We start from the raw sequence: 18,859 nt of genomic DNA, 5'->3' as shown, positions 1-18,859 counted from the left end.
GACTTCACCGAACTTTTTTATTGAAAGAAAGACCTGTTGGGCTACACTGTAGCCCAACAGGGAGGTCTGACCCGGCCCAAGTGGCCATGCAGTGGAGGAGGAGAGGAGGAAAGGGGAAACCAGTTAGAATTTATTTTTTGAACTTAATCATATATATATATCGGACAAGACTGAAGCAGATATATATTTATATATACACATGCATATCAACGAATCATACTATCAGTACCATATTAAGCCTAGAAGATGGGCCTGGCAAGCCCAACACACATAAACCCTTAGCATATCTACCCAGGCCCAACTTTGGGAATGTGACACTTAAGCTAATCCTAAAATCTAATTCAACTTATCCTAAACAGCAAATAGTTGAGCATGCGATAGATCTATATAAAGAGAAGGTGCAATCTCAAATGAGCCAACAGGTCCTAAACTCAATATAAGCAACCATAACAACACAGCTATAGCATTCAGTAAGCTGGACAATTGAGAGGAAACACATCATTAACATGTTTAGATACTTTAGCTGTCTGTAGGGGAATACTTAAGAACATTTCACAAATAAGAGACTTATCAGGATTTAAAAGTGAAAGGTAGAAGCCTTGACATTAATTCAGAAAGCCTATTTGAACTAAGGTAAGTTCATTGCATGCCTTTACTATATCCTTATTCTAATTTTGCAACCAGATGGTCTTAATGAGCTTTAACATCACTTCACAAGAGGCAAGATCATTTTTGAGATTGAAACAATCTTTTAAGGAACAACAGATTCCAATTAACACCAAGGTAGACCCCATTAAAAAAAACAAATTCATTTTATTCAAAAACCCTATACCCTTAGTCTAATGAGAGGAAGAGTATGGTTTGTGTCTACATATGGCAAGTTTCACCCCATGGATTATAGGGCCTATCATGTCAGCCTCTTATTTGGGAGAGTAGTACTATAAACCAAGTTGGACTTGGTTCTTTCCCAATCTCCTCTCTAAGGCATCTTTAAAACACTTCCTATGCCAAGTGATTTGCAATATGCATATCTACACACCTATTTTCCTTCATCCCATCAATCTTACTATCCTAGAAGTGAGACAACTTGATTTTAAAACGAAAATTAACTTGAAATCTTCCAAAATAAACTGTTTTAACTTCTTTTTAACCAAACAGAACCTAAAAGACCCTATCTGTTTAATCTATGTTGATTTTAGTGGCACATTGTTAATAAAATCCTTCGGAGGTCTTATTAACCCCTTCCTAATCAACCAAAGGCTTCAATAGGCCCCATGACAACACAAATGAGATTCAGAAGAGACCTTAAAGACCTGAGGTGAAGTAGTACAGGGTTGGTCATCACTCCAACCCTTTTCTAGACCTTTACCTCAGTAAAAGGAAAGCAGTACAAGGCTGGTCATCACCCCAGGCCTGTTCCTAGACTTTTCCTTTTGATAAGGAGAGACAATATGGGTTGGTCATCACCCCAACCCTTTCTATGCCATCATCCTTACCTCTCTAAGGTGTACTCAACCCTTTATCCCATCTTATAGTCAAATGGCAATCACTAAAGACCTTTAGGATTAGGCTGAGTTTAATATTACCCTTAAGCTATACTATTTTGTTTATTTAAGACTACCCTCAACTAATTTATCCTCTTTCCTAAGGCATCAATCAACTAACAACTTATCAATATTAGACCATCCTAGGTTTTACCTCTAATAGGCAAATATACACATGACCAGTTTCAATCTTGAAGACAAATCATCCCTTTAAACTAGTTAAGACAGGATAAATACACAACTTGACCCTATTCATTTTATCACTCCCAACCTATATATACCAGTTATCAACATATATTTAAGCATTGGAAATAGCAGTTTCATAAACTAAAGTAAGCAGTTCTTAGGAGCAGTTGAAACAATTTAAGAACAGTGTAATAAAATCTTACTTCTTTAATACAGGGATGCCTCAAGGCCAATAAGAAAACCAGGAAAGGTTAGAGGAATGCAATAAAAGAAACAATGTAGGTGAAACAGGTTTCAACATTCATAGCAACTATATTCTTAGCTTCTTGAACTCAGATTAATACTATCAAGTTATATTGTCAAAGGCAGACCTAGCTCAGATAGAACACTTAAGTCTATGGTAGTCTAAATGTCTATATGATTAAGTCATCTATGTAAGCTTAGACTAGATGATACTATAGTCTTATAACCCCAAATTGCCAGTTGACAAAATAGTCTTATAACCCAAAATTTGCCAGTTGACGACCCATCTTAAGCTATTTACAATAATCACAGCCAAAGTTGAAATCAAACCTTTTATTCCCAGTCTTAACCTTGACTCTAGAACCTTTTGACTAATCCATGTTTTCTTTGTGTAAGCAGAACATCAAGGATCAAAACCAAACAGACACAAAGGTAAGCATACCATATTTAGGCCAAATCCTCAGGATTAAAAAATAAATGCAGAGCTAATCAGCTAACAAACCTAAACTAAACAGGAAACTAAACTAATACTTAAACCAAGCATAGGTGTCACGACCCAACCCGCCATGACTAGCACCCACACAAACTCTTTGTGGGCAAACCAACACGTAAGTCATATATTCATTCTAGTCTATTTTTATATTAACCAATTCAATAAGTTATTAGCCATCAAGCACAAGATAAATCAAATTATGTCATGCTATAAAACAATGAAGTAAATGCGGAAGTCCTATTATTACAAACCCCAAAATCCGAAAGTCACCGTATGAGGACTCTAATCTAAAGCATGTCTAAGGAATGTAATCTGTCTAAATAAATAACCAACAATGTCCGAAATAGATATAGACATCATAAAAGAAGATCTTCAGGCGACTTAGCATGGATATAAGCTCACCCTAAATCTGTCAGCAACAGCCTCAACGCTAGATATGAGGTCGGGTAGCAGTCTCTGGATCACAATCTATACTCAAAAGAATGCAGCAAGGTAGTATCAGTACAAACACTATGTAACAGTAGATATCATAAACCGACTAAGATTAGTATCATGCATACATCATAAAATCAATAAAATAGACAAGCCAGCCAACAACACGAAATAAATAATCCAACAAGTCACCCAAAGATATCAAGAAGCAAATCAACAGAAACAACAAACGGGAACTAGTCTACCAACAATAACCATATGCTCGCTGTACACACATGCTAATTGATGTCATTGCTCAGTAGTCATGACCTGCAGGGGACCCATGGTGTCCATGTACCACTCGTTCCGGATACTCATCGGACCTGAGCCATAAATCCTTCGCTCCGAAAAGAACCTCGGGCGTGGTCCATATCATATACCACACGTTTTCGAAACGAACCTCGGACCACGAGCTCATAATCTAAGTCACATCCTCACCCCCGGTCAAATGTGCCTTTTCATATATATGCAATAGTATTGCTTATCCTCTTATTTTCAATAATCGAATCATCATTTTGTATCCCAATTTCACCGAGAAGATCTTATTAACTTCTCACCACAACAACATCAAACTATAGGTTCCAACACAATGAATAGTGGCATGAAGCCCACGCAGTCACTCGAACAATTGCATATAGGAATTCAACCACACACACACATCATGTTTGAAGACTAGACATGCTTTCTTCTATCGAATTCACAACATATACAATCAACTAATCAAAGTCTAACTCAAGTAGACTGTAACTTACCTCAAACGTAGAGCTGGAATAATGCGAATCACTCCGCTACAGCCTTTCCCTTCCGTAAAGCCTCGAAACGCTCAAAGTCTAAAAATTAGAATGCTCAATGAGTCATAATTACTCTAGTCACAAACTCAATTCAAGAACACCCTTCCCTTTAGCCCCATTCCTATGGATGAATGATTTCGAGGTGTAAAACAACCTAACAATGGCCTTAGTAACAACCACTCATCAATTTATAAAGAAACTTTATCAAAACATCAATTACAATTAGTTTCCATGGTCAAGCTACCATTTTTACGAAACCCTAAGTCTCAATTCACTTAGTTCATGGCTCTAATGGTTCAATTCTTGATTAAAAAGAGTTAACCCAAACCCATTAGATGATAACAAATGATATCAATCATAACCCATCATTTATAGAAAGTCTATTAGGTTCTAGGGTTACTATTACTAATTCACCATTGGAGACTCATAAAAGGGATGATAATCATGAAGATGATAATGTAATGATTGAAAGGGATGGTTGAGACTTACCTCTCAAGAATATTCTTGACCTAGCTTGGAAATTCGCCCTAGGTGCTTGTGACGAACTGTTTTGGAGTTTTATGAATAAAGAATTCGGAACTAAGTGTTTAAAAATCGAGATTCTGCCTCCGTCGACCGCTGCGACTGTCAAATCACCGCTGCAGCGGTCTCGCTATAGCGGCCAAGTGCCCGCTATAACGGATCATAAAGAAACTGACCTCCGTCATAGCGGGCCATATCCCGCTATAGCGACATTGCCATAGCGGTCCATTGCCCGCCACAGCGGACACAACGAATATCAACTGACTGCTTGTGGCGAGGAGTTCACCGCTATAATGGTTCCACCGTAGCGGTACCACTGAGGCAGTAAGCTCGCAATTTTCCCCAGTTTTTCACTCTACCACCCAACATTTCATCTGAGGCCGCACAAACATAAGCAAACATGCACATAGATATAAAAAACACCATACGAACTCACCTGTGGCCTCGGAATTCCCAACGGAGTTCTAATTTCCTACGTCACCCCCCGATGGACTCAACACAATCAAACAATAATCACAAACAAGTCAAGTTTTCAGTTCTTAGACTTATACAATCGGGTTTTTATTAGCTCGTTCTACCCTTGGGAAGGTTCTATTTGGTGGAGCGATCCTATATTTTTCATAACGATCGGGAGGGTCGTTACACCAGATACCATTTAAAATACCGTTCGTCCCCGAACGGACAAGGATGAGAAATCTCGGAAAAGTTACCTAACTCGGCAAAAAGCTGAGGATACTTGGTACGCATATCAGATTTTGTTTCCCAAGTAGCTTCCTCTACCGGGCGATTCTTGCACTGAAGTTTAACGGAGGCTATTTTCTTGGACCTCAACTTGCGAACATCCCTATCTAAGATAGAAATAGGCTTTTCCTCATATGTCAAGTTCTCATCTAGCAAAACCGAATCCTAACCGATTATGTACGACCCATCGCCGTGGTACCTCTTCAATATCGAAACGTGTAATATCGGATGAACGCTTGATAGACCCGGAGGCAAAGCCAACTCATAAGCTACCTCCCCCACACGCTTGAGAATCTCGAACGGCCCAATGTACCTCGAGCTAAGCTTGCCCTTCTTCTCAAACCTCATTACACCCATGAAGATACACCCTTCATGGGTGAGACTTTCAACAACACTTGCTCTCCCTCTCCGAACTCAAGATCTCGGACTTTACGATCAGCATATTCCTTTTGCCTACTCTGTGCTACCACTCTCTTAGAAGGTCCGTACTCCAAGGTCTCACCTCAAACGCATCCAACCACCCAATAAGAGACCTATACCTCCTCCCGTACAACGCCTCAAATGGAGCCATATCAATACTCGAGTAGTAGTTATTGTTATATGCAGACTCGGCCAATGGTAAGAACTGATCCCAATGACCACCAAAGTCTATCACACAAGCCCGAAGCATATCTTCAAGAACCTGAATAGTCCGCTCGGACTGCATGTCAGTCTGAGGGTGGAAAGTTGTACTAAGGTCCAACCTAGTACCCAATTCCTCATGCAAATGCGCCCAAAATCTAGAAGTGAACGTTGTGCCCCTGTCGGACACAATGGAGATGGGAACCCCATGTAGCCTAAGCACCTCACGAATGTAGATCTTAGCTAATTTCTCCGCATCATAAGTTATCCGCACCGGAATAAAGTGGGTAGACTTAGTCAACCTGTCAATAATAACCAGATAGAATCAAACTTCCCCAACGTCTTTAGAAGACCAACTACGAAATCCATTGTTATTCTTTCCCACTTCCACTTAGGAATGGGCATCCTCTGAAGTGTACCCCCAGATTTCTGACGTTCATACTTTACCTGTTGGTAGTTCAGACACTGAGCAACAAACTCCACTATATCACGCTTCATCCTAGTCCACCAGTAGTGTTGTCTCAAATCGCCATACATCTTAGTAGCGCCAGGATGAATGGAATACCTCGAACTGTGAGCCTCCGTCAGAATAGTCTTAATCAAATCACCCACACGTGGCACACAAACTCGCCCTTTAATCCGCAGAACCCCCTCTTCATCGATCACGGCCTCTTTGGCCTCACCTCGCAACACCTTGTCATGAGTTTTACACAACTTAGCATCCTCAAACTACTTAGCCTTAATCTACTCCAGAAATGATGATCGACCCTCAACACAAGCCAACACCCTGCCCGTGTTAGAAATATCCAGCCTCATAAAACTGTTAGCCAGAGTCTGAACCTCTTTAGCTAACAGACGCTCCGAAGAAATCAAACGAGCCAGACTTCCCATACTAGCTGACTTCCTGCTCAACACGTCAACCACTACATTTGCTTTACCAGTATGATACAAGATGGCAATGTCATACTCTTTCAGCAGTTCCATCCATCTCCGCTACCTAGAGTTCAGATCCCTCTGAGTGAACACGTGCTGCAAACTGCGATGATCAGTGTACACCTCATAATGGACCCCATACAAATAGTGCCTCTAAATTTTCAGCACGAACACTGCTGCCAGTTCTAAGTCATGAGTAGGATAGTTCTTCTCATGCACTTTCAACTGCCGAGAAACATAAGCAATCACCTCTTTTCTTACATCAAAACAGCACCCAAACCAGAATGTGAAGCATCACAATAAACAACAAAATCTTTGCCCTCCACAGGCAATGCTAGAATAGGCGTTGTAGTCAACAATGTCTTGCGCTTTTGGTATCTCTCCTCACACTCGTCAGACCACTGAAACGGTACCTCTTTCTGAGTCAAGTCAAATGAGAAGCAATAGAGGCGAACCCTTTCACAAACCGACGATAATAGCTAGCCAAACCACGAAACTACGGATCTCGATCACTGATGTGGGCCTAGCCCATTCCCTGACTGCCTGAATTTTCTGCGGATCCACCATAATACCCTCCTTCGAAATTACATGCCCAAAAAAGGGACACAGACGACAACCAAAATTCACTTGGAGAATTTAGCATACAGCTCTTTCTCCCGCAATACCCCAAGAGCAATCCTCAAATGTTTCTCGTGCTCCTCCGTACTTCTAGAATACACTAGGATATCATCAATGAACACTATCACAAAAGAGTCTAGAAAGGGCTTAAACACACTGTTCATCAAATCCATGAACGCAGCTGGGGCATTAGTAAGCCCGAAAGACAAAACCAAGAACTCATAGTGTCCACACCGTACTTGTCCACAACCCCTATCTTATGGAGCCTCTCGTGGCAATGTATGATGAAATCGTACGCATCCTCTGAATTAGTACTATAGAAAACCGGAGGCTTCATTTTAGTAAACCTCCAAAACAAATCATGCTCCTTACCAGTCATTACCGGCCCTGCAACTGGCCTCGGAAAGGCCTCAAAACCCGGAACTTCATCCAAGCGAGGTGCCACTGCTGCGGCATGCTTAACTCTCAGAGCCTGAACTCTATCCGGTCCTAGGGCCGCTATCCCTGCGCCCCTAGCTGCTGGAACGGTTGGTATAGCCCCGGCCTGTGCTAACCCATGCAACCAATTCAGCACATGCGCCATCGCATCTGGTATACCAGGAGCAGCTGCAGCTCCTGGAGGAACTAGTACTGCTGCTGGCTGGGCTGGTGCGATTGCATCTCCTGCGGCCTCATTAGGAGCCATTGGAGGCTCGGGATCAACTACTGGGAATCCGCCTCCAGCCGGTGCCGCCCCTCTACCAGAACTGGTACTGCCGTTGGCTGGGCTGGTGCGGCTGCATCTCCCGCGGCCTCATTAGGAGCCACTAGAGGCTGGGGATCAACTACTGGGAATTCGCCCCCACCCAGTGCCGCCTCTCTACCAGCTCCTCTGCCTCCACCTCTCTGCCTCCACCTCTGCCTCTGGCTGCTGTCGCACGTGTTCTCGCCATCTACGAGAGAATGAAGGATAGTCAGATACCAATTGGAATCAAGTAGCACGAAAGAACGAAAGAAAGAAGAAAGAAAGAAAAGGGAATTTTCCTAGTGCCCGGTAGCTAGGGCCTATCATGACAGCCTTTTATTTGGGAGAGTAGTACTATAAATCAAGTTGGACTTGGTTCTTTCCCAATCTCCTCTCTAAGGCATCTTTAAAACACTTCCCGTGCCAAGGGATTTGCAACATGTATATCTACACACCTATCTTCCTTCATCCCATCATTAGATCAATCCTACAATCCTAGAATTTGCAACATGTATATCTACACACCTATCTTCCTTCATCCCATCATTAGATCAATCCTACAATCCTAGAAGTGAGATAACTTGATTTTAAAACCAATTTAACTTAAAATCTTCCAAAATAAACTGTTTTAGCTTCTTTTTAACCCAAAGGACCCTATTTGTTATGTTGATTTTAGTGGCACGTTGTTAACAAAATCCTTCCCAGGTCTTATTAACTCCTTCCTAATCAACCAAAAGCTTTAATGGGCCCCATGGCAACATAAATGAGATTCAGAGGAGACCTTAAAGACCTGAGATGAAACAGTTCCTAGACCTTTACCTCAGTAAAAGGAAAGTAGTACAAGGCTGGTCATCACCCCGGGCCTGTTCCTAGACTTTCCTTTTGATAAGGAGAGACAATATGGGTTGGTCATCACCCCAACCCTTTCTATGCAATCATCCTTACCTCCCTAAGGTGTACTCAACCCTTTATCCCATCTTATAGTCAAATGACAATCACTAAAGACCTTTAGGATTAGGATGAGTTTAATATTACCCTTAAGCTATACTATTTTGTTTATTTAAGACTACCCTCACCTAATTTATCCTCTTTCCTAAGGCATCGATCAACTAACAACTTATCAATATTAGACCATCCTAGGTTTTACCTCTAATAGGCAAATATACACATGACCAGTTTCAATCTTGGAGACAAATCATCCCTTTAAACTGGTTAAGACAGGATAAATACACAACTTGACCTTATTCATTTTATCACTCCCAACCTATATATACCAGTTATCAACATGTATTTAAGCATTGGAAATAGCAGTTTCATAAACTAAAGTAAGCAGTTCTTAGGAGCAGTTGAAACAATTTAAGAACAGTGTAATAAAATCTCTAAACTAAAGTAAGCAGTTCTTAGGAGCAGTTGAAACAATTTAAGAACAGTGTAATAAAATCTTACTTCTTTAGTACAGGGATGCCTCAAGGCCAATAAGAAAAACAGGAAACGTTAGAGGAATGCAATAAAAGAAACAACGTAGGTGAAACAGGTTTCAGCATTCATAGCAACTATATTCTTAGCTTCTTGAACTCAGATTAATACTATCAAGTTATATTGTCAAAGGCAGACCTAGCTCAGACAGAACACTTAAGTCTATGGTAGTCTAAATGTCTATCTGATTAAGTCATATATGTAAGCTTAGACTAGATGATACTATAGTCTTAGAACCCCAAATTGCCAGTTGACAAACCATCTTAAGCTATTTACAATACTCACAGCCAAAGTTGAAATCAAACCTTTTATTCCCATTCTTAACCCTGACTCTAGAACTTTTTGACTAGTCCATGTTTTCTTTGTGTCAGCAGAACATCAAGGATCAAAACCAAACAGACACAGGCTAAGCATACCATATTTAGGCCAAATCCTCAAGATTAACAAATAAATGCAGAGCTAATCAGCTAACAACAAACCTAAACTAAACAGGAAACTAAACTAATACTTAAACCAAACATAGTACTTAATTACACAAGATGCTACTAATATTTAAACTAGAATTTAAAAGAAAGCAATATCAAGATAAATGAGCAATATCAAGATAAATGGTTACCTTTTTTGAGTGCAACCTTGGTCAAGAATGGATTTGAAAGTTCTCTTGTGCTTCCAATCCCCTCCTCAGCCACAAACAAAACAAACACTTTAAAATTTTCACTCGAAAAAATAAAAGTTAAGTCTGAAGTGTCCAATTCTAGTCGATCACTTCCTTGAAAACCCTAATTTCGAGATTTAGGTGAATACATTTGATATTCCTCTTCTTTCTTTGAAGGCTTGGGGTTCTTCACACAGAACCCCAAATTGTTGTTTCAAATCGATGTGGGACTAAACGATTTATAAAGGGATTCATCTTGAATCCTTGTAATTTTGTGAGAACCAATAGGAATTGTGGGTTTGAAACCAAATACAACAAAAACCATTAAGGATTTGCTGTTCTTTGACCGTAAAATTCCAAAAGCTAGAGACAATGTCGAAACTCTACCTTTTTTGGTTGATACGCGGAGGATTCGTACAAGAAACAATAAATGCTTCCCCAAACCGGCTATACACAACCTGTACAAGCATCGTACGTCTATGTATTTGCCCTTTTTGGCCTTAGATGACGAGGAAAGAGAAAGAGAATATGCCGAGAGAATATGCCGACGGCTAGGGTTTTCCCTTCAAACCCTTAGACAAAATGAAAGAATAAGGCTTTAGGGGTCTGTTTGGTTGCTTTAAGCCGAGAATGGGCCGGGTCTGGTTCCTTTTTGGGCTGGACTCGGCTAATTCTAAAAGAAGAGAAGTAGGCCCATTCTTTTTCATATATATACACACACACATAGTATACGAATACGTATATTAGTGTATAAAAAAGGGTTGATTACTAAAGCATTTTACTTATAGCTAAATTAAAACTAATTAATCAATTAATTTAAAAACACTGCTAATTTCATAAAATAGACTGAACTTGCAATCATGGCCTTAATTGAATCAAACCATGAAATTGGTTATCTCAATTATGGCCCCAATCTGACTAACCAATTGATTAGTTCAATTGTAGCCGTAATTAAACATATGATAAGCAATTTACAAATGTAATCATTATTAATTATGATTAATTTACAAATTGTCAATGTGACTTCTAGGGGTGTTCATGGTCCGGTTTGACTCGGGTTTTGGTTAAAACCAAACCAAACCAATTAAGTTGGTTTTTCGTATATTCAAACCAAACCAAACCATTATAGTATAAATTCTATCGGTTTCGATTTTGTCGGTTTTATCAGTTTTGTTCGATTTTTGCGGTTTTATGAATGTATTAATACAAATAACCTTTGAATCAAATGGTAATTAAATACGGCTTTGACCGTGATCTATTAAAATCTAAGAATCTTCTTAATTAATTCATTAACTTTATTTAGGTATAGGCCTATGACTATGGGTATAGGAATTACAGAAATATAACATCTACTTTTCATGATTTTAGTTACCTCCCTACATATAGCCTTTTCATATTGCGCAGCCCCTTCGAAATTTTGTTATCTAGACTCTTTGTGTTTACAAAGCATTGAGAAGAAAGCACAGAAGTTAAAGTGGAAAATGATAAACATAAAGACAAAGTCATCAACCAAATCTTTTTAAATTTCAATTGCCATTTTTTCCCTTTAATTTGTTCGGATAAAATGCTAGCTTATTAGTAGTAATTCAGATGGCATGTAAATGAGGGAATTGTAAAACCAAATAAGGGGAAAATTCTATTTTACCTTTAGCAAAATTCTTTTTCTTTTACCTTAAATGGGCTACACTTTTCTTTCTAATTATTTGACATTGTATTGGACTTGAAATGAGCCAAAATTTTGAAGAAGATATATATATGTATATAATATTTTAGATATGTATGTATCTATCGGTTTGGTTAGGGTTTTTTTTGGTTTAACACCAAACCAAACCAAATGTTATCGGTTTTTTAAAATTTAAAAACAAATCAAGTCAAACCAAGCCAGTTTTCGGTTTATTAAGTCGGTTTGACTCTGTTTACTGGTTCAGATTGATTTTTTGGTCTCATTTGAACACCCCTAGTGACTTGATTATGCAGAAATTAAAGTTTGAGGGACAAAAGGATTATTTATTTTAATTAATCAATTTCCTTGAATTAAAGGGAGTAAAATACTTGCTAATTTGGTACTAGATAATTCAAACAATTAGTTGAATGATTGTTTTGAATTAATCTATTAATAATAAAATATGTAGATTATTTTGAATACTTTACAAAATATATTCGAAGTTATTTTTCCAAATGAAATGGCAAAATATTATCGAAATAATTTTGCTTACATGAGAATTCAGGCCACCTGTAGTTCGACTTGCTGAGGAAGGATATCCCTTATGCGGGAATACCTTCGGATTTCCCGGTGTGTATCCGACCGGTTACAATTTTTTTAGTAAAAAAAAAAATTGTGGCTAAGTCTGAGATCGGATGGCTTCCAAATCCTTGGAGAGCTTAACTCTCATGGGGACCATATCTTGACTGGCTGCGCAAGAAAAAGTTTCACGTTTGCTCCGCAAGTGTCTGGATCCGGTTCAGCGGCCTGCTCCTTTCTGGCTGCTCCATGCTTGTTTTCGTCTATTGACAGCTTTGCAGATAAATCCCGTGATGTATGCTTGATCATTTTGATGAATGGCCCTTTTGGAGTCGGTTTGTTTGAATGAATGTTCCTTTCGGCATGCACATGCTTTTTGTTTGTATGAATGCCCCTTTTGGCATGTAGATGCCTTTGTTCGGATGGCCCTTTTAGCAATGTTTGTTTCGAATGAATGGCCAATGTTTGTTTCGAATGAATGGCCCTTTCGGCATGCACATGCTTTTTGTTTGTATGAAACGGCCCTTTTGGCAATGCTTGTTTGAATGAATGGCCCTTTCGGCATGCCTGTTTTTTGTATGAAACGGCCCTTTTGGCAGTGCTTGTTTTTTTATTTGTATGAATGACCCTTTTGGCATGCTTGTTTGTGTTTGTAGGAATGGCCCTTCTGGCATGCATATGCTCTTTTGTTTGTATGAATGGCCTTTTTGGCATGCATATGCTCTTTTGTTTGTATGAATGGCCCTTCTGGCATGCATATGCTCTTTTGTTTGTATGAATGGCCCTTTTGGTATGCATATAACAGATATGGCCCTTGCGGCTTGGTGATCTTTCTTTCGTCCATAGTGTTGGTTGTGACCCTCGTGATCGGATGCGTCCTCTTGTCCTTTGTCATGACTCTTTTGGTCGAATATGTCCTTTTCTTCTCTATTCCGACCCTTTTGGTCGGATGTAATGCTTTTTCATCCATTTTACAACCCTTTCGGTCGGATGCATCTTTCTCCCGTTCATCCATCTTGTAGCCCTCAATGGCTTGGCTTTTAGCAGCACCCTCAGAATCTAAGCCTTTTGAAGTGCCAGTGATTGTAGCTGTGGTAGGGCTTTTGTTCTTATCGCTCGAATCTATATGACCTCCGGACAGTACAAAGTAAACCTCTTCTGTAGAACTAGGTAGTAACCAAACCTTTTAAGAATTTGTTCAAGGGGGACCCCTCTGTTGTGGCACTTTTAAAAGGGAGAATCAGATTAGGCTGTCACTACTCTAGAAGAGGAAGCGTAGCTGGCACATTAAACCATGACTGTACGGTGAAAGATATCCCTAAAGTCATGGCGAAGGAGAGTATTAAACGAAAATATGTTATTACAATGGAGTTGTACAACCATTTCCCCTCGGGCTTGAAATGGAATATGAGATAAGGTAACACAATAAGACAAGGTCCAACGAATCTTCGAGAGAGCAGAAAACCATGTTTGTACCTCATGAGTGAAAGTTCTGACAAGAATACCAAATGCTCTAGCCAATCCAAAGTCAGCCAACTTTAAAGCATTTGTACGTCGATCTATGCAGCAAGTTTTGAGGCTTCAAATCTCGATGAAGAACTCTATGAGAATGACAATAAGCAATTCCATGAAGTATTTGATACAAAAACATCTGCAGAATTGGGAAGATTACTTAATTGCTGACCATAAGCAAGAAGCATGTGAAACTGATAAACCTTAACCACTCAAGTAACACTTTATCAAATTACAAATGCGATAGGAGTAATTTTTGTTTCCAAGTATTTTTGCTTAGCTCATCACCCTCCCTCTTGAAGTAAAACTGTAAATAGAGTTACAAGTTATGACCAGCTTCCTGATGAAGCAACAAAACCATCAAATGGCTAACACACAGTGACAAAGCAAACCTCCAAAGTATAATAGAGATTCTACTCACTTTAACCAGACGTGGATCCTTAGAGAATTCAGGACACGAATCCATGTGCTTCTTCAAGTCCAAGTCAAGATATTCAAAGACTAGATACAATCTCTTTTCACTGTGCACCACATCCTGCAACCTGTGACCAATAAGAAAAAGGAACTTTCTTGGATTTGCAGAAGATACTGATACAAACTAAAAAACGGTTTTTACCATGTTACAAAAAAAAATGATTTAACATAGCAACTGAAGGTACTGAGGTGTACGCTGTGAATCTGTTATCTACTCTCTAATTTGAGTAATTTCTTCTAACTCAATCTGCCAAACCAACTAACCCCCATCACGCAGGCCTTCTGGCTTCTACTCATGGCATCCGCCCCCCACGCACACACACACAAAAACCATCCAAAGGAGGTCCCTTTTGCACTTACATAGATTAAAAGAACAATCAAATGGCAGTCCAAGCATCATGCTAATTTTACTTTTACTCTTCTCTCATCATCATTCAGAAAGCAACTGAACATTTCAACCAGATACAATCTCTTAGTCTTATAAGGTCAACCAGTTTCTAAACCTTTCAGATATATAAATACCAAATTATATTGTGTTGTTAAATCTCCAAAACCACAAGACAGATCAACAAAATAAAAAAAGAAAAAAAGAAAAGTTTAAAAACATGGTTTAGCTAATATACAAAGAGTCGAGGGGACAAAAACTAAAAGCTTAAATATTCCTAAAAGTTTGCTATCCGCTAATGCAGGAATGACTGATGGGCTTCTTTGTTTTTTTAAATAGTCTACCTTCAAAAGAGATTATATGGCCTAGTAGTCAATGAAGTTGGTTGAAAACCATGAGGTGTCAGGTTCGAATCCCAAAGGAGGCAAAAACACCAAGTGAAGTGTTCTCATCTCTCCAAGCCTTGGTGGACAGTCTTACCTGTGCTGGCGGGAGATAGAAGGTATCCCGTGAAATTGGTCGAGGTACATGCAAGCTGGCCCGGACACCACCGTTATGATAAAAAAAAAAAAGTTATTGGTTATTGCAGTACCCAAAATGTGTAGATGTGGTTTTAACTTTTAATACATACATGCACAACTTCTACAGTACTACTAAACTAAATAAGTTGTTGAAGTTTACAATTGTAGAATCCAAGTAAAACCGTATGGCTTTACTTTCCATACTAGAAGTTGCCTACAAACTATTGGAGTATAACCATTACGAAGTAGAAGTTATCAAACCTAATCAAACTTGAACATGCACTGTAGTGGTAAAGCAAGGAGGAACAATATATGCCATGAGGATTCCTCCAGGACATATTGAAGCAACAAATTTCAGCTGCTAAATCCTTTCCCGACGGCCCAAAGTAAGACGCATGGGGAAAGATTCTCTTTATTAGGGACTCCTTGTTACAGCATTCACAGAAGATTGGTATTTAAAAGAAATTTTCACAAAGTAAAAGAAGTCGGTAAAAAGAAACAGCAAGGCCAGAAAGCAAAATGAGATTCATTGGTCTCGTGAAAATTAAAAGAATGAATGTCCTGCATTAATCTTACTTGAGGAGTTAGACAACAAACATAAACCAAAGTTCACATATAATCAACCTCATTTTGATAGCATAATCACAAGAAACCAAAGCACGACCCAAATTACACTCTACGGCAATATACAATCACATAGTAATATCACTAAATTATACCTCACAATATTAGCATGCTGCATCTCTTTCAAGAGAGAGATTTCTCTAATAGCTATGCTTGGTACCCCCTCATCTTCCTGCTCCAGCCTTATTTTCTTCAGCGCAATAGTTTCATTTGTTACTCGATCACGAGCCTTGTACACTACACCATACGTTCCTTCTCCAATCTTCTCAACTTTTTCATACTGCAGTGACTCCCGAAATCACTATCAACATAAGAGTAATCCTAAACCCAAAAGCAACTAAAGTCTAAAGATACAGATAATAACTCCTTTACCTGGTCCATCTGGTTCAAACTCAATGCACTCCCTGAAAAAGAAAGCAGTCGAAACACAAAAAGATTTTCAGACAGCAAAGTGGTAAGCAAATAAAAATATATCTACTGTAGTACATATTAAGCCTTACAATTGAAAGCTAATCCAAAACATATTATACATTCGACTATCAACTATTGAAGTACTCCCTCCGTCATGTGACACTCTTTCCTTTTAAGTCGATCCCAAAAAGAATGACTCATTTCTATATTTAGTAACAATTTAACTTTAAACTTTCCATTTTACCCTTAATGAGATAATTTATAGCCACACAAATATCTACAGCTTATTTTAGGCCACAAATATCAAAAGTCTTCCACTCATTCTTAAACTCTGTGCCCAATCAAACACCTTCACATAAATTGAGAATAAGGGAGTAACACTTTAAACACATTTTCACGTCAATGCAGATCAGAGATTGCAGTTTTCGCATTTAAGCACAGAAAAGGCTTTACTGGACCAAACTTTAGTGTTTGGTTAACTGAAATTGTTAAAATACTTTCTCCATGCAAAATTGCAACTTCACACTTGGAAACTATTACTAGTAGACAGTAATAACATGAATTAGGGAAAATCAAAAGTCTTCCACTCATTCTTAAACTCTGTGCCCAATCAAACACCTTCACATAAATTGAGAATAAGGGAGTAACACTTTAAACACATTTTCACGTCAATGCAGATCAGAGATTGCAGTTTTCGCATTTAAGCACAGAAAAGGCTTTACTGGACCAAACTTTAGTGTTTGGTTAACTGAAATTGTTAAAATACTTTCTCCATGCAAAATTGCAACTTCACACTTGGAAACTATTACTAGTAGACAGTAATAACATGAATTAGGGAAAATCAATTTCAGTTGGTTTCAGTGTTGTAAGATAAGAATGGCTATACTAATCTATCTTCAATTAAAGACACTACATTGTTTGACATAACTAAATCAGAGATCTCCAATTCAATCAACTCTAAGCATCGAAATTAACCTTGAACAGATAATTGACAACGGAAAATGTATAGAAATAAATATACTACATTATTCAAATGTAGACAAATTCCAATAAAGCTTCGAATCTAATGATTTACATAGGAAAACGAGGAACAATGTGGAGTTACCTTTGGTCGGAAAAAAAAAAGAGCCGTTATCAAGTGTCGGCGTACTTGTTTTGGACTAGACTCAACTTTACTCTTCTTTTCCTCTATTTTGCATACAAGTCCAAAATGCATTTCACCTTTTTTATTTTATTTTTCCTTTATTTCCTTTTAATAATATAATTTTTAATATTTTAATGAAATTTATATTAATACTACTCTTTTATTTTTTATTTTTTTGTTTCTCCCCAAGGATTGATTTTTTTATATCCAGGGCTCGAACTCAAGACCTCTGATTAATGGAGGAGCAATCTCATCCACTACACCGCATTCTTTGGTGGTTATGTTAATATTACTCTACTAGTTATATAATGATAAAATAAATCTGAAAATAGACTCCAACGAAATACTCCTAGAGGACGTATATGTTGTTATATAGTTTAAAATATTCACTATGTTGAAAATTTTCGATTTTGCTAGGAAGTTTGTCGCAATGTAAATATGTAATGCTAAATAGCTAGTAGTTTATAGAATTTTCTGATGGACTAGCGGGTAATTTTATTGTTTACCTACTGAATTCGTCCGTCTCTAATTTTTGTTTTTTTAGTAGTGTGGCATGAAATAGTAAGGAGATTCACACTTGGAAACCAAATATGATTCCTAATTAAATTATCCATTATTTTCTAATGTATCACCCCTGAAATTATCCATTCTTTTCTGAGGTGCCGCTCGTGAAATTACCGTGAATGCATATGTTATGGGAAATGTATGTTTTTTTTTTCTTTTTTTATGGAAAAGGGATAAAAATGTCTGTAAAGTATGTGAACTTCACTATATTTGTCATCCGTTAATAGTTTGATCCAATTATGTCCTTGTTGTTACTTTATTGGATTAAAAATGTCTTTGTTTTACACAGAACTTAACCGAGGACATTGGGACCTATACGCATAGTATAGAGTCTAGAACCTAAATGACCCAAAAAAAAGTGGAAATGAACCAAAAGTGATACCAAAGTACCCTTAACGCAACAATTTACACGTTATTGGACTTAACTGTAACGACTCAGTTAAGTCCAATAACGCAGTAAATTACTGTGTTTTCTGTTTCTTCTTCTTTTATTGATTAATTACTCTCTTTCTTTTAAATTTTCACATTTTTCCGTACTTTGGCCATAAATTAATCATGCTTCGAGACTTCGGAACTTCAATATTTTATATAGAATCCCATTTTTTTTTGTGCGATTAATAATGTAGGCTCAATGCACCAAGGATACGCAAAACTTCGGGTCGTCGTTTTAGTGGTTGAAAAGTGCTCGAAGTAAATTTTTGTTTGAAAACTTGTTATCATTAGCTTTAAGTTTATTTTTTATTTTTTTAGGGTTTAGATTTAAGCGTGTTATTTTTTAGTTAATGCGTAACTTTATATCAAATATGTTGCGATTTTTTATAATTAATTTAGAATGTCACATGAGTTAGTTATAAACAATAACAAAAAGTAAAATAAGATTTATCATTAACAAAAAATATACTTAATATTTACTTAAATTATACAACTTATATTACAAATAGACAATCGTCAATCGGTCCCACAT

At 38.0% G+C, this 18,859-nt stretch overlaps 1 pseudogene; it reads right to left on the bottom strand.

The window, feature by feature from the left end:
• Positions 1-2,562: 2,562 nt before the first annotated feature.
• On the bottom strand, positions 2,563-17,580 carry LOC132636349 (cell division control protein 2 homolog 1-like; annotated as a pseudogene).
• Between the last annotated feature and the right edge of the window lie 1,279 nt (positions 17,581-18,859).

This window comes from Lycium barbarum, chromosome 4, assembly GCF_019175385.1.
Source record: "Lycium barbarum isolate Lr01 chromosome 4, ASM1917538v2, whole genome shotgun sequence".
Taxonomy (NCBI): Eukaryota; Viridiplantae; Streptophyta; class Magnoliopsida; order Solanales; family Solanaceae; genus Lycium; species Lycium barbarum.
This window is presented reverse-complemented; position numbering and strand designations above follow the sequence as displayed.